At 48.0% G+C, this 27,860-nt stretch overlaps 1 protein-coding gene across 10 annotated transcripts in view; it reads right to left on the reverse strand.

Moving 5' to 3' along the window:
* Positions 1 to 26,215, reverse strand: part of TSPAN9 (tetraspanin 9) — a 199,489-nt gene extending 173,274 nt beyond the window's left edge. For 3 of the 10 annotated variants that reach the window (XM_072799392.1, XM_072799401.1, XM_072799395.1), the window contains exon 1: positions 26,095 to 26,203. The gene's annotated coding sequence lies outside the window, so the exon portion shown is untranslated. Of the gene's footprint in view, positions 1 to 20,949; positions 21,016 to 26,094 lie in introns of all 10 variants that reach the window. The other 7 variants (XM_072799402.1, XM_072799394.1, XM_072799409.1 and 4 more) reach the window with 5 other exon arrangements.
* Positions 26,216 to 27,860: the final 1,645 nt, after the last annotated feature.

A 27,860-nucleotide genomic window follows, 5' to 3' on the forward strand; every position in this document is an offset into this window, starting at 1 on the left:
ATGAAAGGAGCATTCATTCAGGTGTGGGGGTGGGGGGGGTACTGGGAGTTGCAAGGAGGGATGAGTCATGGGGTTCAAAGGGAGAAGATTTAGAATCATTGAGTAGAGAAGTATCTCAGAGATGATCTCACACAATAGAGAAGTATCTCAGAGATGATCTCACACAACATTGTATCTAACCTTACAATCCCAAACACAAACCCTCTGATTAATAAACATCAGTTTTTGCTTAAACCTCACAAGCGATGAAGAACTCACCACCTTCCAAGACAGCTAGATAGTCAGCTAGATAGCTCTAGAAAGTTCTTCCTAGAAATGGATCTAGATCTGATCTCCTGGAATCCCCTCACCCATGGGTCCTAGGTTTGGCCCTCTGAGGCCACAGGACATAGCATGTTTAAGTCCTCTTCTTCCACATTAATCTTGCGCATGTTAGAAAGCGATGACTGTGCCCCCCTTAATACTCCATAAAAACAATTTCCAGACTAAATGAACATTCCCAAATCTTTCATCTGATTCTCATGTGGTGTAGTTTCCAGCATCTTAATTACCCTTCTGTGGATGAATTCAGATTTGCCAGTATCTCAACCAGAATTAACAAAACCCAATGCCGCAGATGTGGTATAAGTGCTACAAAGCGCAAAGAGAGTCTGAACTCCATACCTATTGTTCTTCTTAACAACTACATGGCATGGTTAGCTTCTAGCCTCTTTCATTTCTCATGAATCATTCAAACAAACAGGAGCTGCTTACTAGATGGCAGGCACTGCACTAGGCACAAGGAAAAAACTGTATTTTCTTTGATAACAACAACAACAAAAATGCCATCTCATCTTTGTGTTCAGGGAGACAGCTTACTTAGAGACAACAAACAAGCCCAGACAAAATTATGAGCAAAAGAATACGCTGCTTTGGGGTTCTTGTAGGATTGCTGACTAGAGACACCTTCCCTGGTGGGTAAGGAAATGATGCCTGAGGCAAATCTTCCAATAATGCTGGCCTTCCATTTATCGCCATGGTGAAGTAACAGGGACTGGCTCTACCCTCCCACTTTGAACAGAATGGAAGAACACCTTCAGATGCAGGACAACAGGCAGCACAGGACCCTAATCCTTGAGAAGAGGGAAAGGAAAGAGTGAGTCCTGTGATTGCCCAGCTGACTGCCTGGAGGCGGCCTGCACACAGCTGCACAGGAAAAGGAATCCAAATGGAGCCCAGTGGTCTCAGCAAGCTGAGGAGACAGAAGTTAGAGTTCATGGGAGCTAGAATTTAAGGTGGAACAGTAGAGAGGAGGGGCTGCACAGAGAGGGTGCTCTAGAGATATGCAGAGGAGTCCCTTTGATTCTCTGGCTAATTCCACAAGACTGGGAAGAGAATCAATGGAAAGTCATAGGCTACATGATTTGTAGAGCACACACACTCCCCCCTTTGAGAGCGGAGAGACCTCACCATTCACAGGGCACTGGGCCGAGTCTTCAGAAGGGTAGTGCCTTAACAGTGAAGCTAAATTAGCCCTAGACTAAAGGCTGCTCTGGATCCACCCTAGCAGAGCATAAAGGCAAGCCTTGAATATTAAACTGATCCCAAGCAATTTTAAATGCATGCCAGAATAAAATCCAATGCTATTTAAAGAAATATAACAAAATCCAGCAACATTAAATTCACAATGTCTGGCATCCAATTGAAAATTAGCAGGCATTCAAAGAAGCAGAAAAATATGATCCATAACCAGGAGAAAAATCAGTTAATAGACCTAAAAATGACAGAGATGACAAAACTAGTAGATGAGAACGGAAAAACAGAGACTTTAAGTGTGTTCCATCTGCTCAAGAATGTAGAGGGAAACATACACATGATGAGACGAGAAATGAATGATATAAAAACAACTCAAATCTACCTTCCAGGGTATAAGAAATTTCTGAAATGAAAAATACACTGGATAGAAACAATTAACATCAGATTGAACACATATCGTACTGTATCAGAAGACAACAGCATTGTACTTGAAGATGTAACAAAAGAAACTGTCTCAAATGAAGCACATAAAGAAAAAAGACAAAAAATTAATAGAGCATCAGCAACCTATAGAACAACATCCAAGAAGCTAACATACATGTAACTGGACTTCTAGAAAGAGAAGAGAGAGGAGGGGGGAGCAGAAAAAATCTTGAAGAAGTAATGGCTGAACAAATTTTCCAACTTGCTAAAACAATGCAGATAAGAGAAAATGCAATGCAGGATGGGAGGGGCATTTTAAGCAAGTAGACCACACCAGGGACAATGGGAAATGAGAACTTGCATAGTGGGGAGAGAGAAGAGGGACTACAGGTAATTTGGCATTACAGAAACAAAAGGTGCAAAGTGGCACCAAGTGGGAAGCAGTAAGACTGGCCAGGGGCAGGCTCTGAACCCTTGGACCTCACCTTATAGGCCAAGGGATGATCACCACGTCCCGGAGTGTCCAGGGACGCTTTAATCAAAAGTGTCCAGAGAACAGAAGAGAGGTTTGAGGCCAGCTGTGACATCTGAGCCTTCAGCCACCCCCCCCCCAACATGAGGCTGACCAGTTGTGATGCCCACTCTTGGACCCCATATGGAACAAAGAGCAGAGGCAACAAAAACATCCCGCCCATCTGAGGAAATTCTTCCTCCCTTCAACCTGTGGAATCAGATAATTCTTTTTTTTTTTTTTTTGAATCAGATAATTATTAAGCCAAAAAGGACCTCAGGGATCAGAGAGTCATTTTACAGATTCAAAAGAAAAAAAAAGCCCTAAGGCCTAGAGGTGTAATAAGGATGGTCCAGGACAAGCCACGTGTCCTGCCTCTTGCTGGACTACTCTGTCCACTGCCCTATGCTGTCTATTCCAATCCCAACCACCCTTCCAGAACTATGGACTGCTCTGGATGATACTAGTGAGTATGTGAATGTCTACACACAGCCATTTCTACATGTCCATTCTAGCTCCTTCAGTTCAGGGAAAGGGCAGATTCCTGGCATCACTGCCCCCCTGAACTTCTACAGGGTATATGCTCAGTATGTATCCCCTGTCGTACACTGAACAAATGTGACTGGGCCTAACTGTGGGGAAGGTAGGAAGAGGTAAGCCTCCCTGAAGATCTGAGGCCACACAGCTGCCCCAAGCCTGCCTAAGTCTGAGAGGCACAGGGAAACAGAAACAGGCAGGCAGAGAGATCCAGAGAGCTCAGCCCACTGACCCAGCCAATGGGAGCTCCCAGGAGACCCCCTAAGAGGCAACGATGGTCTAGTGGGAGGAGAGACATTCCTCTGACCTCTAAATCCTGCTATCAGATTGGCCCCGAGCCATGCTCTGGGCATGCCCCATCCTCCTCCCCAGGGGAGGAAGAGGAAATCACCTTAACTCTCCTTCTTTCCCCCTCCTCCCCTAGTAGCACCAACCCTCAGCCCCATCTTCACTGTGGGCTCTGGGTTGGGCGGCACCTCTTTACAGGGGTTAAGAATGAACACATTCTTGAGCTATTCTTGGAGCCTCGATTTTTATCATCCTTCCATTCTGGTCAATTCTGAGAGGCCTGTGGCTGAGAATGCCAAAGAGATCTGAGCCTGGCCCACCAAACCCAAAATAACCCCACACGTGCCTCTCCCAAGTCCCCACGGATCTGGCCATTTGGGGTGTTTTCCTACAAGGCTGCCCCCAGGCCCCACGAGGTCACTTCACACACAGAGAACTAAGAACTCTGAGGTGCCCCCTGGGTGAACTGAGGAAGATGGGAGCAGGTGTGGGTATGTGGGGGTGGAATAAAAGAGAATCCAGGGTGAAGATCTAGAAAGTCTGGCTCCAGCCTCCTCTGCTCAACTGCTTGGAGATCCTGGGAAAAGCAGCCTCAGTTTCCACAATTGTGGTATTTCTAAGCAGTGGCATCCTCTCCACCTCCCCTCAGGAAAGGCAGTGAGAGTCTCAGGCAGAGCCACAACCCCATGAGTATGGAGCTCCTGACCTAGGAGTCCTGTCTCCTCCCCAGAGACATTTCAAACCCCTGCACTTATGAAGGTGGATGGTTTTAAATCAACCAGGTGCTCTAAGTGTCTGGGGAAATGGGCTAGATTAGGGATACATTTCTTTTCATATCACAAATGCAGTATCCATTCATTCCAACAATATTTGAGTGCCTATCTGGTGCCAGACAATGAGAAAACAGGCAAAGCATCAGGGGAGAGGGAAAACAAGGGCTCTGCTCCTCAGAAGGAATGAAGATCCAGGGACTGAAGGGAGCCCTTAGCCACCCAATGGCTCAGCGGTTGAGTGTCTGCCTTTGGCTCAGGGGGTGATACCGGGGTCCTGGAAGGTTCCCCATGAGGACCTTGCTCTGCTTCTCTATGTCTCTCATGAATAAATAAATAAAATCTGAAAGGAAGGAAGGAAGGAAGGAAGGAAGGAAGGAAGGAAGGAAGGAAGGAAGGAAGGAAAAGGGAAAGGGAAAGGGAAAGGGAAAGGGAAAGGGAAAGGGAAAGGGAAAGGGAAAGGGAAAGGGAAAGGGAAAGGGAAAGGGAAAGGGAAAGGGAAAGGGAAAGGGAAAGGGAAAGGGAAAGGGAAAGGGAAAGGGAAAGGGAAAGGGAAAGGGAAAGGGAAAGGGAAAGGGAAAGGGAAAGGGAAAGGGAAAAGAAAAGTCCCTACTTATCAGAATCCGAGAACACCGGTGGAGGCTGCAGAAGTCCTGAGTCTGTGGCAGCACGAACACTGCTTGGAAGCTGGACAGAGGGAAGGGCGGGGTGGCGGCAGGGTCTGTGGGGACCAGGCCCCTTCCCCACTGGGTCTATGAAGTGGCAGCATCTAATGCTTTATTCGTGGGCTAGAGCCAAAGGAGATAGGCCCTGTGGTCTAAAAAATCTCCTCCCCTTCTCCTTTGCCCCAGCATCAGGGTGGGGCTCCCTCACGAGCCTCTCATGCTCGGCCAGCCCAGCCCCCTAAGAGAGGGTCAAGCAAGCATTTCTGCCTGGGCTGATCAGCACTTGCACCACCAGAGCCAGTGACCAGACAGCCAGCCACCCCCAGAAGTGGGGACAATTCTGTGGCTTCTGCCCCTGGTGGCGTAAGCAGGTCCTACAATCAGCATTAGCATCCCAAAAATCAGTGCCCCAAAAGCCTTCCCAGAGAAGAAAATGTCCTTGGTTCAGGTCCTCCTGACTCTGCTTTCCCATGTGCCTCAGACTTAACTGGAATGTCAGAAGGGGAGCTGCATGAGGGAGGGGCCGCTCCGCCTGACCTTCCAGCCTGCCGTATCCAGGCCAAGAGCTGGCTTGAAGCATCCACCAGCCCCCCCAGCCCTGGGCACGGTGGCACCCGCTGCTAGATTCCCCATCAGCCAGCAGAGTGTGGGCCCTCTGGGGAAGTCACTCACATGTTCCAGAGATGCAGCTGCTGCTCTTGGCTTGAAGAATGGTCCTCGGGGCCCAAGGCATCCCCAGGGGAGGGTCATCCTTCTCCTACAAGGACACCTAAACTTGTGAAACCACCCAGAGGCATCCAGATAAGCAGTGAAGAAGGTGGATGATGAAGGTGAGGGAACATAATTTTTGTTCCACACGTGAGGTGTAACTAAAGCAGTGAGACTTCAGGTGGGTCCAGGCAGGCCTCTCCTTTGAGCCCTACAGAGGGCTCTGGCTGCATCTACAGCCACCTCCCCCACTTCCTGTTCGGCCTTCAGAGACCACTCCTGGGAGCCAGGGATACTGCAGGACCAAACCCTGGGAGGAACCGGGAAAACCCACAGAACAGGAGACAGTGGGAGGCCGCCAAGAACAGAGAGGGCTGGGGACTCACCTAACCCGAGGTCTCTTTTAATAATGTATTGCACACAATTTATACCCTAGTCAAATGCTTTTTCTTTTTTTATTGAAGTATAATTGAGATACATTATAGTAGTTTCAGGTGTACAACATAATTCTACATTTGAACACATTGCAAAATGATCGTCACAGTAATTCACTTTACTGTCGCCATACGAACTTACAAAAATTACTTTTCTTGTGATAGGAACTTTTAAGCTTTATTTTCTTAGCAACTTTCAATTTTGCGGTACAATATTATTAACTACAGGTCCTCATGCTGTACATTACAGCCCCGTGACTTATTTTATAAGCAGAAGTCTGTACTTCCTGATCTCCTTCCCCTATTTCACCGAACCCACAAACCCTCTCTACTCTGGCAACCAATTATTCTCTGTATCTGTGTTGGGTTTGGTTATTTGTTTTGTTTTTCAGATTCCAGATATAAGTGAAATCATAAGGTATTTTTCTTTCTCTGTCTGCTTATTTCACTTAGCAGAATACTCTTGAGGTCCATCCATGCTATCACAAATGGCAAAATTTCTTCCTTTTATTGAGTAGTATATATTCCATTGTATGTATATACCACATCTTTATCCACTCGTCCATTGATGGATACTTAAGTTGTTTCCATATCTTAGCTATTATAAATAATGCTGCAATGAACATTGGGGAACATATAACTTTTCAAATGAGTGTCGTTTCTTTTGGAAATTGCTGGATCACATGGCAGTTTGATTTTTAATTTTTTGAGGAACCTCTACACTCTTTTCCAGAGTGGCTAGACCAAGAGTGCACAAGGATTCTCTTTTCTCCACATCCTTGCCAACGCTTGTTATTTTTTGTCTTTTTGATAATTCTAACAGGTGTGAGGGGATATCTCATTGTGATTTTGACTTGCACTTCCCCAATGATGAGAGATGAGAGAAGTTGAGCATCTTTTCAGTGTCTCTTGGCCATCTGCTGGTCTTCTTTGGAGAAATGTCTATTAGCTCCTCTACCCACTTTCTGATCAGATTGTATTTTTGCCACTGAGTTGTAGTTCTTTCTGCATTTTGGGTATTAATCCCTTTTCAAATACATGATATGCAAATATCTTCTCTCAGGTTGCCCTTTAATTTTGTTCATGGTTTTCTTCACCGTACAGAAGCTTTTTAGTTTGATATAGTCCCATTTGTTTATTTTTGCTTTTGTTGCCATTGCTTCTAGATTCAGATACAAAAAGATCTCACCAAGACCAACGTCAAGGAGCTTACTACCTAGGTTTTCTTCTGGCAGTTTTATGGTTTCTGGTCTTATATGCAAGTCCTTAATCCATTTTAAGCTGATTTCTGTGAATGGTATAAGACAGTATTCCAATTTCATTCCTTTGCATGTAATTGTCTAGTTTCCCCAACACTTACTGAAAAGACTATCCTTTCCTTATGGTATGTTCTTGTCTCCTTTGTTGTAAATTAATTGACCATATATGCAGGGTTGATTTTTGGGCTCTCTGCTCTATCCCGCTGATCTATGTATCCGTTTTATGCCAATACCATACTGTACTGATTAGCATAGCTTGGCAGTATAGTTTGAAATCAGGGTGCATGATGCTTCCAGCTTTGTTCCTCTTTCTCAGGATTGCTTTGGCTATTCAGGATCTTTTGTAGTTCCACACAAATCTTAGGATTGCTCTATTTCTGTGAAAAAAAATACCACTGGAATTTTGATAGAGATTACATTGAATCTGTAGATTGCTTTGGAAAATACAGACATTTTAACAATATGAATTCTTCCAGTCCATGAGCACAAAATATCTTTCCATTCATTCATGTTTTCAATTTCTTTCATCAATGTCATACTTTTCAGTGTATAAGTCTTTCACCTCCTTGGTTAAATTTAATTCTAGGTGCTTTGTTCTTTTTGATGCAATTTGAAATTTCTCTTTCTGATAGTTCATTCTTAGTCTATAAAAAAAATCAACAGATTTTTGTATATTGGTTTTCTACCCTTCAAATTTATCAAATCCATAGAAAATTTTTTTGGTTGAGGCTCTAAGATTTTCTATATATAAATCATGTTGTCCACATGCCATGACAGTTTTACTTCTTCTTTTCTAATTTCAATGACTTTTATTACTTTTTCCTGCCTCGTTGCTCTGGCTAGACCTTCCAATACTATGTTGAATAAAAGTGGCAAAAGTAGGCATTCTTTTCTCGTTCCTGATCTTAAGGAAAAGTTTTCAGTTTTTTGTCATTGAGTATAATGTCAGCTGTGGAGTTGTCATTTATTGCCTTTATCATGTTGAGGTATATTACATCTATACCCACTTTGTTGAGAGTCCTTACCACAAATGAATGTTGAATTTCTCAAGTGCTTTTTCTGCTTCTATTGAAACAATCACACAATTTTCTTTCATTTTAATATGGTGTATCACACTAACTGATTTGAAAATGTTAAAACACTCCTGCAACCCTTGAATAAACCACATTTGATCATGGTGTATGATGCTTTTAATATACTGTTAAGTTCAGTTTGCTAATATTTTGCCAGAGTTTTTCATCTATGTTCATCAGGGATATTGGCCTATAATTTTTTTGTGGTGTCCTTGTCTGGTTTTCATATTAGTATCTTGGAAGCATTCCCTCTCTTCAACTTTGTGTAAGAAGTTGAGAAAAGGCTGGGTATTAAATCTTCTTTGAATGTTTGATAGAATTCACTAGGGAAGGCTTCTGGTTCTGGACTTTTTGTTTGTTGGAAAGTATTTGGTTACTAATTAAATCTCCTTATTAATCTATTCAAAAGTTTTACATTTTCATGATTCAGTCCTGGAAGATTTTATGTTTCTAGGAACTTACCCATTTCTTCTAGGTTGTCTAGTCATTGGACATACATGTTTGTAGTAGCCTCTCATGATCCTTTGTGCTTCTTTGGTATCAGTTGTAACTTCTTTCATTTCTGATTTTATTTATTTGAGCCCTGTCTTTCTTCTCTTAGTGATTCTAATTAAAGGTTTGTCAACTCTTCTAATCTTTCAAAGAACCAGCTCTTAGTTTTCCTGATCCTTTCTATTATCTGTTTAGTCTCTATTTCATTTGTTTCCAGTCTGATCTTTATTATTCCCTTCCTTCTATTCATTCTGGGCTTCATTTGTTCTTCTTTTTCTAGTTGCTTTAGGTATAAAGTTAGATTTTTCTTATTTCTTGAGGTAGGCAGTTATCACCATGACCATGCCTCTTAGAACTACTTTTGCTTCATGCCATAGATTCTGATATGTTATAGTTCCATTTTCATTTGTCTCAAGGTATCTTTATTTCTTGTTTTAATTGACCCATTGGTTGCTCAATAGCATGTTGTTAATCTCCATATATTTGTGATTTTTCTAACATTCTTCTTATGATTGATTCCTAGTTTTATACCATTGTGGCTGGAAAATGCTTGATATGATTTAAATCTTCTTAAATTGGGCAGCCCTGCTGGCGCAGCAGTTTAGCACCGCCTGCAGCCCAGGGCATGATCCTGGAGACCCTGGATCAAGTCCCACGTCAGGCTCTGCATGGTGCCTGCTTCTCCCTCTGCCTGTGTCTCTGCCTCTTTCTCTGTGTGTGTCTCTATGAATAAATAAATAAAATCTTTAAAAAATAAATAAATCTTCTTAAATTTATTGAGATTTGTTTTGTGGCCTAACGTGATCTATCCTGGAGAATGTTCTGTGTGCGCTTCAGAAGATTGTGTATTCTGCTTTTGGATAGAACATTCTGTACATATCTATTAAGTCCATGTGGTCTAATATATCATGTAAGGCCAATGCAATGTTTCCTTGTTGATTTCTGTCTGGATGATCTATTCATTGATGTCAGTGGGGTATAAAAGTCCCCTACTATTATTGTAGTCTGTCTATTTTTCCCTTTAGGTCTGTTAATATTTGCTTTGTATATGTATATGCTGCTACACTGGGTATAAAAATATTTACAAACGTTGTATCTTCTTGCTGATTGGTCCTCTTATCATTATGTAGTGTCCATCTTTGTCTTTTACTATAGTCTTTGTTTTAAAGTCTATATGGTCTGATATCAGTATAGCCACCCCTGCTTTCTTTTGGTTTCAATTTACATGAAATATCTTTATCCATCCCTTCACTTTCAGTCTCTATGTGTCCTGAAGTGAGTCTCTTGTGGGTAGCTCATAGTATTCTTCGGGGTTTTTTAAATCCATTCAGCCACTCTATGTCTTTTGATTGGAGAATGTAATTATTTATATTCTATGGAGAATTTAAGGTACATACTTACTGACATTTTTCTTGTGGGTTGTTTTTTTTTGTTTTCTGGGGTCTTTTGTCTGTGTTGTAATTCCTCTCTGTTCCTATGTCTTCTCTTGTTTTTTTTTTTTTCCCTTGTGGTTTGTTGACTTTCTATAGGGTTGTGCTTAGGGTCCTTTCTCATTACCCTTTGTGTATCTACTACGAGTTTTTGCTTGGTCATCACCATGTATGTATATGTATATACGTATATATATTGCTGTTACGTACTTATATATATAAGACATATAACACATATATATACATACATAAGTATATAACAGCCCATATATATAGCAATCTATTTTAAGGTGACAGCAGGATGTTTGAATGCATTCTAGAATATAGATTTTACTCCCCTCCAACACTTTATATTTTTAATATCACATTTTGTATCTTCTTTGTGTATCCTTTAACTATTGTAGTTATGGTTATTTTTAATACTTTTAACCTTCATTCTAGCTTTATAAGTAATTAGTCCACTACCTTTACAAAATACTTACATTTCCTGGTAAGACTTTTACTTTCATGTGTTTTCTTGTTACTAATTAGTCCCCCTTTTTTTCAGCTTAAAGAAGTCCCTTGAACATTTCTTGTAGGGCCAGTGTAGTGTTGATGAACTCCTTTAGCTTTCAAAAAGCTTTCTCTTTCAACTGTGAATGATTACCTTGCCAGGTAGAGTATTCTTGGTTGGAAGGGTTTTCCTTTCTGTACTTTGAATATATCATGCCATTCCCTGCTGGCCTATAATGTTTCCACTGAGAAATCTGCTGACAGTCTTGGGGGCCACCATGTATGAAACAAGTTATTTTTAAGATTCTCTCTCTGTATCCTTAAATTTTGACATTTTAATTATAGTGTATCTTGGTGTGGTCTCTTTGGGCTCATTTTGTTTGTAACTCTCTGGGATTCCTGGATCTGGAGGTGTGTTTCCTTCCCCAGGTTATGGAAGTTTTCAGCTATTATTTCTTCAGATAAGTTTTCTTCCTCTTTCTCTCTCTCTTCTCTTTTTGGGATTCCTATAATGTGAATGTTAGTCCATTTTTTTTTAAGATTTTATTTATTCATGAGAGACACAGAGAGAGGCAGAGACATAGGCAGAGGGAGAAGCAGGCTCCCTGTGGGAAGCCCAATGCAGGTCTCAATCCCAGGGCCCCAGGATCACAACTGAGCCAAAGGTAGACATTCAACCACTGAGCCACCCAGGTGCCTCAAATGTTAGTCCATTTGATGTTACCCCATAAGTCCCCTAGACTACCTTCATTTCTTTTTTTTTTTTAGTTTTTTCTTTTTGATCTTCTTTTGGATGAGTTCCACTGCCCTATCTTCCAGCTCACTGATTCTATCTTCTGCTTCATTTAATCTGCTGTTGAACCCATCCAGTGGATTCTTCAGTTCAGTTATTCTTTTCTTCAGTTCTACTATTTGTTTGGTACTTATATTTCCTGTTTCTTTGGTGAAGTTCTCACTATGTTTATCTATTCTTCTTCAAGTCTGATGAGCATCTTTATAAGCATTACTTTATGACCAATTACTCATCTCTGTTTCGTTGAAATTTTTTTCTGGGGCTTCATCTTGTTCTTCCTTTAGAACATATGTGTTTGTCTCATTTTGCCTGAATGTCTGTGTTTGTTTCTATGCATTAGGTGAAACAGCTCTGTCTCCCAGTTTTGCAGGAGTGGCCTTATGTAGGAGATGAACTTTATTGTTCAACCATGCCCTAACTCTTGTTTGTCTCTCAAACCTTTGTGATTATCTAAGTAGCCTGATTTCTCCTTGGCAGCTCCCAGTTGTGGACGGATGCCAAGACTTGTGAGTGTTCCAGAAGGAGGGATTTCAGTCAGTACCTGGTTTCAGGTTGTTTGGAAACTAGACCCTTAAGCAGCAAGTTTTAAAGCATGCAAATATATACAGTTCTATGGGACCATAATCAGAGACCCTGCCAGCCTGCAAAACAAGCAGTCTGGAGATGTCCCTTCAGTGATAGTTGCAAAATGTGAGCCTCCTTTCTGGGAGGTACCAGCAAGCTTTCTGGGTGGGTGTAGCAAGGCTGAGGGTCAGCTCAATGATGGTAACCCCTGCTTCCTGATAGTACCTCCATAGCTCCTAGATGTGCGGCAAACCTGAAGCCTGTGCCCGAAGCTAAAGCTCTAGGACATATAAATAGGTCTTTTCCATCAGATAACTAGGGGTGTGTATCTGCTGTCTGTGCAGTGCCCTGGGGATAGCAGTCTGCCAAGAACTTTCTCTCCAATTGTTTCAGACCTGTATGACCCAGAAACACAGTCCCCAGCCACTGGAGCTGGGTGCTCGGGCATCCCCTGTGGAGGCTACATACATAGGCCAGCTTTGGCAGGGCTGCAGTCAGGCAGCAGGTGGGGGCAGGGCTTTTGTCCTACTGGCTTAGGCGGGGTCTTGGGAAGCAGCACAAGGGCTGTCCGCCGGTGCTAGCAGGGTAGAGGGAAAGTGACAAAATGGCATCCACCAATACTGGCTCTTACAGGGCAGAAGGAGAACACCGAAAATGGCACCTGCCAGCATCTCCTTCTCTGGAGAGAGTCCCAACAGGCTCTGGGCCTTCTGGAAGGCACTAAAGTGCTATTCTTAAAAGAATAGCAAATGAGTCTCTTTCACTTATGGCCTAGGCGCTTTCCAAATTGCTGCTTCTGCACTATCCCAGGACGACTGCGTCTGCGCACAAGCCCTTTAAGAGTGGAGTCTAGGTTCCCTACAGCCCGATGGTATCTCAGACCTATGCCCTGTTGTTTTTCAAAACCAGATACTTTGGGGGCTCGTCTCTCTGGTGTAGGTCCCAAGGCTGGGGTATCTGAGCAGGGCACAAACTCTTCTCTATACAGTGACGAGTTCCAAATTTGTGAGATCCCTCCAGAATGTGGGTCATCATGCGAGGGGTGGAGTTTTTGGCAAGACTGTGTCTCTACCTAACTTAGGCATCTCAATGTGGTCTGTTTATCCATTGCGAAGTAGTTTTTTTTTTTTTTTAAGATTTTATTTGTTTATTAGAGAGAGAGAGAGCAAGTATGAGAGACAAAGAACAAGCAAGGGGGAGGGGTAGAGGGAGAAGCAGACTCCCCATTGAGCAGAGAGCCCAATGTGGAGCTCAATCCCAGGACCCTGAGATCATGACCTAAGCATAAGGCAGATGCTTAACCGACTGATCCACCCAGGCACCCTACTACTATTCCAGTAGTTTTTAGGTCTTTTTCAGGGGAAATTTTTCCCTAAGTAGCTGTAAGTCTGTGTTTATGGGAGGAGGTGAGTTCAGGATCTTCCCACACTGCCATCTTGAATGGAAGCTCCTTTATCACACAGAGCACTTAGATCAAAGGATGTCTCAGACCTTTAAAGAATCAAAGTTCTCAGGGGCACCTGAGTGGCTCAGTCAGTTAAGCACTGGACTTTTGATCTCTGCTCAGATCTGACCTTGAGGTCATGAGTTGAAGCCCCACATTAGGTTCCACTAATTAAGTAATTTTTTTTTTAATTTTCTAAAAATTAGGTGCCAAGGTGGTTCAGTCAGTTGAGCATCTGCCTTTGGCTCAGGTCATGATCCCAGAGTCCTGGGATCAAGTCCTGCATCAGGCTCCCTGCTCAGTGGGGAGCCTGCTTCTCCCTCTCCCTCTGCCCACCACTTGTGCTCTCTATCTCAAATAAATAATATCTTCTTGGTAAAATTTTTTAAATTAAGAAAAAGAATCAAAGTGCTCCAAACACCTGGGTGGCTCAGTGGTTGAGTATCTGCCTTTGGCTCAGGTCATGATCCCAGGGTCTGGCTCCCCACAGAGAGCCTGCTTCTCCCTCTGCCTCTCTCTCTAGGTCTCATGAATAAATAAATAAGATTCTTTTAAAAAATCAAAGCACTCAGTAATTGCTTGATGAATTAATAGAATGACTCTTGAGCATGCTGAAGTATGAATCCACTCTCATATCTATAGAGAACCAGAAATGGGAGTAGAGGCATGGACAGAGAAGTGAGGAAATCAGAGAAAGGCTTCTTGGATCTCTGCTTGGGGAATGTATCCACTATATGCCTCAAAGTAGCAAACTCTCAGCTGAAGCAGGATGAGGTCCTCCATCCAATTTTTCCAATTCATTGGCCAGAAGGAGTTGCTGAGGTTGCTCGTCTTGCTGTGATGCCAGATTTCTCAAGGTTTGCAGACTCAGCTTTGCACGTTTTCCTCAACCCTAAACACTGGTGCACAGTCATCTCCATGAGCTGGTCAGATATCATTAACCCCGCAACAGTAGCACAATGCTGTCACCCTAGGTCACCCAGAAGCATCAGGGTGGCTCTCAGCGTGGTGCCAGCTGCTTGCCCTTCCCCATAATCCTCAGCAAATCCTCCGGCTGAGCTGGGTCAGTGTCCCCACAGCACGGTCAAGCAGGAAGAGGGAGAAAGACCAGGAGGCTGAGCTGTGCAGTGGACTGCACTTTCACAGAGAACCTTTTGGCCACAAAACATTTCTTTTCCAAGAGATGCTGAGAGGGAGCAGGGAGACAATAAAACACTGAGGGGCTTTCAAATATGAAACCCCACTCAGCCTTTGTTCTCACTTGATGAATGCATAAACCACGAAGCAGATGACAGGCCAAAGAACGTTGTTGTGCTAAGAAACTATATTTCATCAAGTCTAGCCTAAGATCTCCAGGGAGAGGTAAGTTTGATGAATGATCAGCGCCGATGAGGACTTCACCAGCAGCCCCAGTGCAGCATCCCCTAAACTAGCACTGGGGATTCATTAATGACCCGGGGCTGCCTCTTCCCCAGTTTCCTTCTGCCTCCCTGCCACTTATGACATTTCACAGGAGAGAAGAGCTACAGAGGAGAAGAGCTACTGAGGTAGGTAATAAGAACACTTTAAAAACAAATACATTGTAGGAAGTCAAAATGTCAAGTTCATTGTGCTGCCTGAAGGCCTGGGAATGATACAGGCCCACATCTTCTTACTTCACTGCTGCAGTTATAAGACGAGAGGGAGAAAGTCTAGGGCAGGGTAGGTACAGTATTTGCTGGGTAAATGAATATATGAATTCCCAACAGAGGCTTGGATCTGGGGTGGCCAGCTGGCTTTCTTAAAGACTTGTCACTCAGGGACTCACATTCTTCAGAGATGCCATGAAAATTAGCAAGGGGGTACTAAGCAGCCAAGCTCTCGGCAGCTTCCAGAGCTTCCGGCCCTACTTCTGCAGCTCCGGTAGCCCTAGCAAAAGCTGTCTGCTCCAAAGGCCAAATTCCAGATTGCCCTCAAAGCCCAGCCAGCACAAGCGCCAGACACATGCAAACACACGGAAGCCACCTCAAACAACAGCTCTCGCCCAACAGGAAGATTAAGCGCCCTGTCCTTGCCAGTTCCCCAGGTTGACCCATATGGTAGGGAGAGGGCTGGGAAGGGAGGGGACCAATGCCATCGTCCAAAGATCAGTGGGGTCCATTCCTAAATATTCTAGTTCTCCTCCTCCTGGCCACATAAAGGAAGTGCACATCCATGTCCTCCCACCTCTGAGCACACGTGCCTTCACGAGGTGGAGTCTTTCCCCCAGCCCTATGATTCGCTTCAACCAAGCAGCTGATGGATGTGACACTGTGAGATACCAGAGCATAGATCCCAAGAGGTCCTGGTGATCCCATTTTCACTGTAGAGGCTAGCTTCCTTGAGAAGGAGAAATCATGTGGGGAAAGAGAGACCCAGGTGAGAGGCAGCGCCAATCAGCAGACAGGTGGGAGAGGCTCTCAGCCAGTCCAGGCCCTGCAGAGCCACCAGGTGGCCGCTGCTTCCGCATGAATAAGCTCAGGTAATGGGACCAGCTGAGCCTGGCCTGAATGGCCCACAGAATCGTGAGCAAACAAAATGCTTTTTGTGTTCATCTACTACATTTTGGGGTGGTTTGTTATGCAGCGATAAACAATATGACACTCGTCCAGCAAGTCTGTGCAGCTATTCCCAAGAATGAGGTCATTCTCTATGCACTGGTGTGGAAACATGGCAAAAGAAGTTGCCAGTCAGAATACAATTCTATTTATGGAAATTGTTAAGTTAATAGGTGAACAGCTGGATGCCAATCTCTCATAAAATACCTGGAAAGAATAAAAACCGAAGTATTAACAGTGACCATCTCTGAAGGGCAGGATTATAGGAGATTTTCCTTTTATACAATTAATGTCAAGTTCGAATACTATAATGAATTGGTGTTATTTTTGCAACAAAAGCAAAGAAAGGTACGTTTAAAAAATTAACTCACCCTGAATTCTGCTACAAGCTGATTTTTCCTAAAACATCCCTTTCGCCTGTCATTCCCCTGCTCAGGGACGAACACTGCTCACACCCACCCCTGCCCCCCCAGGGCTCCTAGAATCTGACCCTCCTCTGGGTAGCATCCAAGATCCAAGGAAGCCCCAGTTCGAAGCCTCCCTCTCTAGCCAGTGAATGCTCCTCCCCCTTCCCTGTATCTCCAGGTCACACCCACCTTGCCCCCCTCCCCACTTCCACCAGTGCAAACACACAAAGAACCCCTTCCTTTGCCTCTCAAAACCCCACCTCTCCCTCCCCCTTCGCCAGCCCTATCTCTTCTGGGTTCCTCTACAGATGCTCAGAGAAAGTTCCTGCCAGCTTTGCCCTGGATTGGATGGCTTACTATGTTATTCTCCCTGCACTCCAGGCACTGACAGTGCCTCAAGGGGAACCTCACAGACACCGGCGGGCTGCCTGGCCGCCACCATCTCCAGATTCTCCGACTAACAGCAAGACAGAAGAGGCCAGACAGGCAGTTCTAACCCACTTCCCTCTCTGTGCCCACAGCCTGGGTGGTGTGAGATGCCCCTGGACTACAGCTTCCTCCCCACGCACCCACCTCCAGCAGCAAGCAAGTGGGAGCCAATTTGCAATGGCCACTAATTCAGAGTGACTCATGCCTTCAGGGCTGCTCTAGGGCCTCTCCCTCCCCACCCTCCAGGTCCCACAAGCTGCATTCAGATCCAAGCTCTGACTTCAAACTTAATTGCCTTCCTGGGGGGCCCAATGGCACTTCCTCCCTCAGGGGTCTGCAATCTGCACGTCCAGTTTTTAAACAAAGCTGTTTAGAACCTCTCAGGATTAAGACAAGTGGAAAATTACAAGCCCAGACCTCTACCTCACTTTCTCTAAAACACAACATGCCATGCTATGTGTTCACACACCCCCATTCAAACCCAGTCAGTCACCCTGCCCCTCTGAGCCCTTCTAGAGGGCTTGGCCCAAGTGGGGGCTGGGGACTTGCTCAGGCAGAATCTGCTCCCTCTGTCCCTGGCACCTCCCCGCCTCAGGGCTTGTGGGAGAGCAGCAGGCCCCTAAGCCTCAGTTTGCACACAGTGGCAGGTGGCCAGGTGACAGGGCTCAAGCAGGGCTCTCAAGTATGGTGTTCAAGTCTTATACTGCCCTCTAAGGAGGAGGCATTCACTTCCCAGGTATATAGTGACATACTGAAAGGGCTCAGGTGGGGCTCTCACCTCAACTCCAGAGCAACACAAGAAAACTTATTTCCATACAAACCCATGCAGGCACAGCCAGCCACACACGCTACAGCACACATACGCATACTAAACTTCCCACATACACAGACACACGTGCATGGCCACACCTTGTTCCAGCCTCGCTCTGAGTATCCCCCTGAGATCACTTCCTTCCCCTTCACCACTGTTCTCAGAGGCCTGTCCCCAACTGCAGCCCCTCTCCTGGGCTCAGAGCCTGAAACACTATCCTCCCTGGGAGCAGAAGGAGCACAGTATGCATGTGCCACCAGCAACATGTTGCCCCCCCGCCCCGGCTCCTGTGATGGTGGGAGGTTGTGGCCACAGGTATACATGCAGCCAGGGTGACTGCCCACCAGGGCTCCAGGAGACTTCCCAGGCAAAGCTAGACATTGTTCAGGTTGTACAATAATTCACTTGCTTTAATTTTTCCTTTTAACCTAAGAAAGGGCAGTTTTTCAAATTTACACAAAGGTGCTGTAAGGGTTGGCAGTGGCCTATGCTGCTAAGGCCAAAAGCCAAGAACTCATCAAGATCCTGTGCCAGGGTTGCAAGACCCTCAGCCTTCCTGCAGGGACAGCAGGAGTCCCCAATAAGCAGAGAGGCTCCAGGAGGTCTGCTGAGCTCTCTGACTCTTCAGACCCCCTAGACAGTTGTCCATCCACACCGTTTCCTATCCCCATCACAAAGTCAGATATTTGAGCAAACACTGACCACTGAACATAAAAATGGTCACAAGGCTCTCAAGAAGTACATGAATATTCACAGTACAATTAATTTCCAGCCACGTATAAGGAGTGGGAAGGGGGACATAGGGGAGGAGGGATGTGGTAAACTCAAAAGCACACAGTATTAAACAAGGGACAGTCAAAAAATAATCCACGTTTCACTCCTGAGTATGAACTAAAGCACACATGCCGTGATATTCCAAACCAGTAGAGGTGTTCCTTCTGGTTCTGTCCTGTTCACAAGTGCCTCAACCCAGCTCAGGCTGAGTTTGTGGTTCAAGAGGAGGGAAAGGGTTTGGACGTTGGACTACACCTAGGGAGATATTCTCATTTCATTATGCTGTGGCTATACTTGAAAGTTGAAATTATTAACTCATTAGGCTGGAGCGCAGCAATGGAACTTTCTAACTCCTAAATGCATCAGGCAGGGGCAGGAGGCAGTTAAAATGGAAGTGGCAGCAGAGCCCTCAGTACAGGATGGAAGTCAGGCAGCAAGACCCTGCCACCAACTGGACAGGTGACCATCTCTGTAAACAACCTCCGCCCTCCCTGCGACTTCCATCAGAAATCAGAGCCTCTGGTTTAATCATTAACTTCACTCTTTCCTCTTCCATTCACCTCTAGGCCAGAGACAGAGAGGGCACTTGTAAGAGGAGGAGATATTTGGGAAGCCCCAGGACTGGAAGCCAAAGCCTCCTCGTCCCACTCAGAAACCACTTTCATCAGAGCTAATGGCCATCTTGCAGGTGAGGAAACCAGCCTGAAGAAAGCAAGCCATTTGCAAAAGGTCACAAAGCCCATTAGAAGCAGAGGCAGGAGCCAGATGAGAGCCCCCCATCCCAGGAACTGGCCATCATTCCAGAGGCTCAACAGCATGACAAGAAATGGCAAAACCAAAGCCCTGTGAGGCCAAAACCACAGTAGAGGACAAGCTCCCTGTCCCAAGGGTCCCTCCCTCAGGTCTCCCTCCCAGGTGTACAGAAGGACAACAGCCTTCTGGCCAGAAATGACTGGTGATGTCAGGGCCTGCCTGTCTCCTCAGGGCTGCACGGGCCTCCTGGGAAGCTCACCACCACATTCTGCCCTGCAGGACCCACCAGGAGCAGGCCCCATAGAGTCTCCACAAGGCAGGCTATACTGGGTAGAGGCAGGAGGTGCTGAGCAGCAAAGAATGACACTAGTCCTCAAGTCTATCCCTGCCTGCTGCCTGTTCTCCACCAGGCTGGTTTCCTTCAGCTCAGTCGGCTGCGCCTGGCTGCACTGCATCGTCCATCCACAGGCAGTGCTCCAAATCCCAGAGCGGTGACAATGAAAGCAGACACCCCACCCGGGCCCCAGGGAGGAGGGGGGAAAGACTTAAAATGGGAGCTCCCACATTCCTGCTGTAGCAGGCCAAAGGACAGACCTGGAGGCGATTCTCAGGAGCCGCAAGAAGGGGGTACGGATGGAATTTCTGCCCTACCTCCCACTAAAGATAGGGTCTCTGGCAAGTCTGACCTGCTCTCAGCCTCAGCTGCAGCCCCTGTAACAGGGGGAGCACATGAGGGCTACCTCACAGGACTCTTGGGAAAATTCAACGAGATTTAAATTAAGATTTGATAGGACACCCATTAAACTGTTGTGGACAGAAAGAGTCTGAAACTGTGGGTCCTGGGAATGATGACAAATGTGAGCACTGGCATCCTAAGTATGACATGCAAAGTATGGCAGGACAAGAAGAGGTCCATGGCCACTCCTGGGGCATCATATAATCTCTGCGGGAACTCAGGGAGAAAGGAATCTATTGGCAAGGTAAGCCATCAGCCAGCACCATCTTCCAACCACCACTCCCCTCCTCCCCCCACACCGCTGAATTCTTGAAGGTGAGAGATTTACAAATCACCCCAGCAGAAGGAAGCCATAGGATAAAACACACATAAATTAAAACATAAAAAGGCCCAGGCCTGTAAGCAGCAAGCCCCAGAGAACCTGAATCCACACCATCCACAAGGGCTGCCTACCTACCTAAGTAGCTCCTGCCTAGCTCCAGCTCGGTGGGTGCCTTGATGCCCAAGTGCTGGGCACAGAAGAGGCTATCATCAAGACTCCAGGAGCCTGCAGGAGCAGAGATTAAGATTCGGGTGGAGATACTGGCAGAGGGGGCCCACCCAGAGGGCCAGGGGCATTGCTGCAGCGGCAGCCAGCAGAGAGGAACAGACAGGTAGGATTGGCCAGATTCCCCCAGATTCTTTTCTGGCCAGCTAGTGGGAGGTCCTCCACTCTGGCTCCCAAACCTGATGGGAGGAGACAGGAAGTAGGAAGTTACAGGCCTCTCCTGCTTCCCTAGGTCTCCTCCCTGCAATCAGGGAGGCCAAGGAAGAAATTGAGAGTACTACCCCAAGTGTCAGTCAGAAATAGCAGGGAGGAAATAGCTGTCTCCTTAACTCCTAAAGCCCAATTTAAGGAACTTATCAATTCAAAGTCAAGAGCTAACACAGAGAGACATCCAGAAAATACCAGCATCCCGTTCTATCCTCCCTCCCTGATCCACAGTTAAAGGACAAGAGAGACTTTAGACAGTTTATAACACACACACTCTCAGAGACCCCATGACATGATGGACCCCGACTGACCTATTTCCTTTAATTTTCTGCAAACACCTTGGCTGCTGACAGATAAGAGAAGATCCTAGGATATTCCTGCAGGAAAATAAAAAATTAAGTAATCACTCTGCTGGGAAGCCAGTCCAGGGTAAATTTTGTCCAGCAATGGCTACTCTTTGGGGAGGCAGCCTCCCATTAGAACCTATTCAATCAACAGAAGGAGAAGGCCAAAAATAGCAAATTGGTTTCAGCTGCTGTGACAATTCCACTTGGCTAATAGTGGGTACCTAAGCATCATAAGCAGAACTCAAGCCCTAGCTCAGTGGTTAAGAGAGCTGTGATTGATTAGTGATGTCTGTTATGGGGAGTTGTAACAGTAACCTGTTAAATCAATTTGCCATCCCTGGGTAGACCCTTGGCATCAAGGATTTAACATCTGCAATTCTGACCACTGACAAGTGATCTGAAGTTTCAAGATCTGTAAAACTATATTACTTTACTGAGACCTGACTTTGACTCATATACTCTAGGTGAGGGGCTTATGTAAAGGAATAGGCCACGTTGTTCTTTCCACCTCTACCACATCCCAAGTTATCTTGTGGAGCAATAAAAACATGGCGGGAAATGACCATCAAGTGACAGAAAACTAGAGCAGAAGTTGGAAGGGTCACTCAGGCTATGAAGGTATATACAGGAGACATTTGGCTATGGTAACATGACTCTGGAGAAAGCCAGGCCCAAGCGCAAATAAATGTTGCATGTGGATGCAAATCTAGCTTTGTAGAAGGTGCAAGATTCATTTCTTGAGGATGTCAGAGGTCCACACTGTGCCCACTCTGTGCCACTCAGCAGTGAATCTCGGGCCAGGAATAACACAGAGGGAGTTGGAATCCACATCCTGAAGGAGCTTCCATCTACTTGGAGAAAGCATGGTGAGCACTGGGAACAGTAAACAGCACTGCCTATTGACAGTCACCCAGCTCAGAAGTGGCTTCAATCCCTCTTTCTCCTTTCCTCACCACTCCCATCTGACCAATTCACAAAAGCCCTCAACTCTGCTTCCAAAATGTCCCTGGTTCAGCTCCTCCTCACCATTCCTCACAGCTGCCCAGTGCTCCCCCGACCATGATTTTCCCCCTTCCCAGACCCCACACTCGCCCCCCCCTTAGCCCCAGCCCCACTTCCGCAGCCCCTATGCAAAACCCTACAAAGGTTCCGGGCCTTCCCAATATTGATTGCTGTCTCCCCAGCAGCAGCTCAGTGCCTGCACATGGTGGGCACTCAGCTTCTCATGGATGGATGGAAGGAAGGAATACATTCAATCCTTGGCTGCGTATTTGTAGTGACCACAATAGGCCCACTGTCTACCTGTCCTACCTGTCCAACCTTTTCTTCCTCTGCTTCCCTTCACACAACCTACTCATCAGCCCACACTCTCAAGTGCCTCTCTGCAGGCTGATCCTTCCTCCCTTCTGCTGAACTGCAAGCCACTCTTCCAAGTTCACCTTGGTGCATGAGGTGCTTGTCCAGAATTGGGGTGATGAGTCCCCCATATGAACCCACAGAACACTGTAGGCCACTCACCTTATACCCTTAATTGCCACTTTTTGAACCCCTTTCTTAACCCTTTACTGCATTCTACACCCCATGAAGACAAGGACGTTTGTGCTTTTTATTTTTGCTTCATCAGAACTTAGCACAGACTCTTGTACTATAACACACGCTCCAAGTGTTTGTAGAATTCACTAAAGAATCACCCCAGGCAGTGTATAAAAGCCAGGAGAGATGAAGACAGAAAATGCCAGGGAAGTTCCAAGGGAAAAGAGGTGCTGTGGGGATGAGTGGCCAGAGAAGGCTCCAAGAAGGAACTCAAACATGAGTATAGTCTTGAAAGGGGGAGGAGGCGGGGGCGGGGAGCACTCCAGGAAAGTGGAACAGTGTGAACTCAGGGACGAAGAAGGATTAAGCAAAGCATGCTTAGATGAGTTTGGCTGGAACTGAGGGTCCCAGGCAGGGGCCGGGGAGTGGGGGAGACGGCCAGGTGATAAGGCTAGATAGGAAGGCTGGAGACAGATAGGAAGGATGCTGAGTGCCAGGCTAAGGTACCTGGATTTGATTCATCCACTCTTAGTGAGGATGACAATCATGCCAGGCCTGGGCTTTAATGATAGAAGAAAAGAAGTCTTGTCCTCTTTTGCTCTGAGCATATTAGTCTAGTCTCCTCAGCTAGGTTATAAATAACAACCACTATTTACTGCACACCTGCTGTGTGTGAGGCCCGAAGCTCCAAGCTTCACATACATTATGAGCTTCACATACATTATCTCATCACTCCCTCTAATAGCCCTGAGAGCTTGGTATTGTTATCTTCATTTTGCAAGCAGGAAGCTAAAGCTACAAGAGGTGAAGGCACTTGCCCAAGGCCTCACCCACTCACTCAACAATGCAGCAGGGACTGGAGTTAGACACTCCAGGGATAAAGGCCAGCACTCTAGCCAGTTACCGCAGACCCAGAGACTTCCCATTTAAGCTGGACTGCTTCTCCACAACCCTCCTTAGTAATTCATCAAGGCCAACATTTATTAAGCACACAGTAGGAGCATAATTAAGCACACTAAGAAATGGAGCATTAATTGTTTAATGGGTGTATGGCTTCAGTCTTGCAGGATGAAAAAGTTCTAAAGATCTGGTGCACAATAACGTGAGTATACTTAACACAACTGAACTCTGCATTTAAAAATGGCTAAGATGATAAAATCTGTGAGGTTTTATACCACAATTAAAAACATTTTTTTAAATAGAACGCACTTATTATTTGACTAATGGTCTACCACCAGCATCTTCTATTGTTAATTATCTAATGCAGGAAGACACCCTAGAAACATTTTAATCCAGTAACTCTCCAAAACACAGAGCTGAAAAGGGGAGGTAACATGCCCAGGGCTGCACGAACAGATGGCATTAGAGCTAAGATCAGAGCCCAGCTCTCCATAGACTCAATGGGGAAGAATGGCAGAGACAGCACAGCGTAATACAAAACACATGGCTGGGGCGGGGGGTAATGTCAGAAGCCTCAGGTTCAAGTTTTGCTTCTTCTACCTAATGAGTTCTGCAACCACAGAGAAGTCATGGACTCTCTCTGAGCCTCATTTTCCCAATCCATAAGAAGGCAATTAAAAAGAACGTGTATGTGGGCAGCCATGGTGGCGCAGTGGTTTGGTGCGGCCTGCAGCCCAGGGCGTGGTCCTGGAGACCGGGGATCGAGTCCCACGTTCGGCTCCTGCATGGAGCCTGCTTCTCTCTCTGCCTGTGTCTCTGCCCCCCTCTCTCTCTCTCTCTCTCTGTTGCTCATAAATAAATAAATAAAATCTTCAAAAAAAAAAAAAAGCATCATTATAAAAAAAAAAAAAGAACGTATGTTACAAGATTATGTGTGAATCAAATAAAATTACATACAGCCAATGTGCAGGGAAAGCACCTGGCCACCTACAAATTACTTTATAAACACTGGTTATTGGGACGCCAGCTTGGCTCAGCAGTTCAGCATCTGCCTTGGGCACAGGGTGTGATCCCAGGGTCCTGGGATGGAGTTCCCCAACCAGCTCCCCGTAGGGAGCCTGCTTCTCCCTCTGCCTCTGTCTCTGCCTCTCTGTGTATCTCATGAATGAATAAATAAAATCTTTTTAAAAACACTGGTTATTGTTATTAATACTAGATATTTGTTCATAGATTTAAAGATTTAAATCTGATTTAGTCAGACCAACATAAATAAATAAATAAATCCCATTCCATTCTGGTCTGCTCTCAGCTGTTCCAGGCCTTGCACACAGCAGGTCTTCAATGAGTGAGTGCAGAGCTGATTTACCCTTCAAGTTCCATCAACCCCAATCTTGTTTCCCCTCACCCCCAACCCACAGCCCAGCTGCATCAACCATGCTGGGACCAGGTGGAAGATAGGAAGCCCCTGTGAATGTCTGCCTCCCTGGCTGCATTCCTTAGCTAAATATAAATGATTCGTCCAGCCCGTTGTTTGAAATTATCCATAAGGCCTCGCCTCGCCTCGCCTCCCCATTACTTACGATGACAAGCTGACTGCACATCTTTACAGCAGAACATACATACAAAACATTCTCTGTGGCTATTTTTAGTAGCGAAAGGGAAGCTGGCGGGTATACAGGGATCAGAGCATGAGTCCTCTGTTTTCTCCACTAGTCCAGGAAAGCTTCCTGGAGGAGGAAACCTCAAAGTCACCTAAAAGGGGACAGCTGCAGGTCAGAAGTCACCCTCACATAATGAGTTTGCTTCTCTGAACCAAAGGGAAGTGAGTTGCTGCCCTCTTACACACATTTTTGGGATGGGGAGGAAAGATCGACACATCCCAGGGGATCCCGTATCATTCCAATGCTGCAGGTTGGGCCAGACAGTACAGGCATTTGGGGAGGAGTCAGGGAAGAGGTCAACATCCTTTTCAAAAAAGAGGACATCAGAGACTCCAATTCCGAGACACCTAAGTGCAAACTCTGCTCACATATCAAGCCAGTTTCTTGTTTGGCCTTTTTTGTTTGTTTGTTTCCAACCACAAGAAAGTTTTTTTCAAGTCCCAAACTTGGATGCACAGATGGACTACATCTTGGAGCTCGGGATGTGCCAGAGCCCTGTCACTGTGAAGGCCGATCGGCCAGCGGCGGCCCCAGGAGCGGTCCGGGGCGTCTGGGGGGCCGCAGGCAGTACCCCAGCCCGGCTCGAGCCCCGGCCGCCCGGGGCGCCCCACCGGGCCGCAAGGCAGGGAGCCTGGACAGCTCCGGCGCTCTCGCCTTCTGCTGCAACCTCAGCCCTGCCATCCCGTCACTGGGGGCTCGGCGGGCCGCCGTCCCGCAGCCCGGCTCCCAGGGGGTCCCCCTCCGAGCCTCGCCCCTGCACACCCCTCTCGGCTCCGGGACGCGGCCGCGCGCACACCCCCGCCCCGGCCCCTCCCGCGCCCTCACAGCGCGCCTACCCCATCCCTCCCTCAGCGCGCCCGCCGCCGCCCTCAGTCCCCCCTGCCCGGGGCGCCCCCAGCCCCTCCCCACGATGGGGGGACGCGGGCTGGCCCGGCCCGCCCTCAGCCGGCGCGAGTCCCGCGGGGTCGCGGGCTCCCGGGGCCCCCGCCGCCCGCTCGCCCCGGGCCGCACTCACCGCGGTCGGGGAACGTGGGGTCCCGGCTCGCGCCCGCTCCCGCACCGCCGCCGCCGCCGCCAGCGGAAACGGGGGGCGGGCCCGGGGGCTCGCGGCGGGGGCCGGGGCCTGCCCGGGAGTGGCGAGGCCGCGGGGCGGGGCCGGCAGGGGGCGGGGCGGAGGCGGGGCCGCCGAGGGGCCGAGGGGCGGGGTCGGCAGGAGGCGGGGGCGGGGCCGGCGAGGGGCCGAGGGGCGGGGCCGGCAGGGGGCGGGGGCGGGGCCGCCGAGGGGCCGAGGGGCGGGGCCGGCAGGAGGCGGGGGCGGGGCCGCCGAGGGGCCGAGGGGCGGGGCCGGCAGGAGGCGGGGGCGGGGCCGGCAGGGCGGGGCCGGCAGGGGGCGGGGCGGGGGCGGGGCCGCCGAGGGGCCGAGGGGCGGGGCCGGCAGGGGGCGGGGCGGGAGCGGGGCCGCCGAGGGGCCGAGGGGCCGAGGGGGCGGGGGCGGGGCCGGGTGTTCTGGGCAGGAGGGGGGGGGGTCCGCGCGCAGCGGGGAGTCGGAGCGGGCTCGCGTGGCCTGGGCTGCCCGCGGCCAGGGCCGCTCGCCCTCAGCGTGCTGGGGAGGGAGCCGGCAGGGGCGCACGGCCGCCCTGGGCAGCGGCGTCCCGGGCCAGGCGTGGCCGCCGTCTGCGCTTCCTTCCGGGAGCCTCCCTCCCTCCCGCCGCCGGGTCCCCGACCGCCCGCTGGCCCCGCCGGCAGCAGTGGGGAGGCGCCGAGCGGCCTGGGTCGGTCGCCGCTGCCCCCCACCCCCCGCGGGCCGCCCCCCGCGCCCCAGAAGTCCGTCCGGGCTGTGCGGAGCGGACCGGTCGCGATGTGCCGCCGGGGCGTGCGGTGACCTGCCCGCAGATACCCTGGAGGAGGAGCCGCCCTCCGTCTCCCCGGGAGCGTCGGCCTCCAAGCGCGGATAAAGGGCACGCTGCGGCGGAGGAGCTGGCCTGAAGCTGGAAAAACTCAAGTGAGGCATCTCCGGGCCCAGCGCTTCCCGGAGGCCTTCCCGGGCCTGATTCTGGAAGCTGGAAGGCCTCGACCCTCCCTGAGTTCCTGGAGTGAGGCTGAGCAGCCACCGGACCTCCTCAGCACACGTGTCCTCGAGCGGATTCCGTGCTCCCCACGTGCACGGGCGCGTGCATGGGTGTGTGCACAGTCGTGTGCTGCCTACTGATTTGGATCCGACTTTTAAAACCTGACCATGATCCCCGGGGTCTCCCTGGCCTCTCCCAATGAGACTGGTGGTTTCTGCTCATCACCCGGCCCCCTGCCCGCGTACACTCACCGTCTTGCTAGTGTCCATCACTCAAGCAAATAATCCACCTCCTTCTGACTCCGCGTTTCCTTCCCCCAAAGCCCTGTTCGGCTCCCTCCTCCCCTAAAATCTTCCTCCACTAACCCCCACCCAATGTCCAGCCACTGTGACAGCCCTTCAGCACAACACTGCCAGCTCTGCCCAGCTTCCAGAAGAGGAAATTCAGACCCAGGGAGGGAAACGGACTTGCTGGCCATACCTGCCCCGGAGAGGTACATCCTACTGTCAAAACAGAGAGGCAGCCTGGTGTGGAAGCCCCCAAAGGGCTCTGGACCCGGACAGACCTGGAATTGAATCCTGGCTCAGCCTCTCATGGGTTGTGATCTTTCTAGGCCTGTTTCCTTACCTGTGAAATGTGACTTAATATTAGTGATGCCACATGGGCTGAGGGGATAACTAAGATGATGGAGGTGGAAGCACAATATCTGATG

The sequence above is a fragment of the Canis lupus genome, chromosome 25 (assembly GCF_048164855.1).
Source record: "Canis lupus baileyi chromosome 25, mCanLup2.hap1, whole genome shotgun sequence".
NCBI classification, from domain to species: domain Eukaryota; kingdom Metazoa; phylum Chordata; class Mammalia; order Carnivora; family Canidae; genus Canis; species Canis lupus.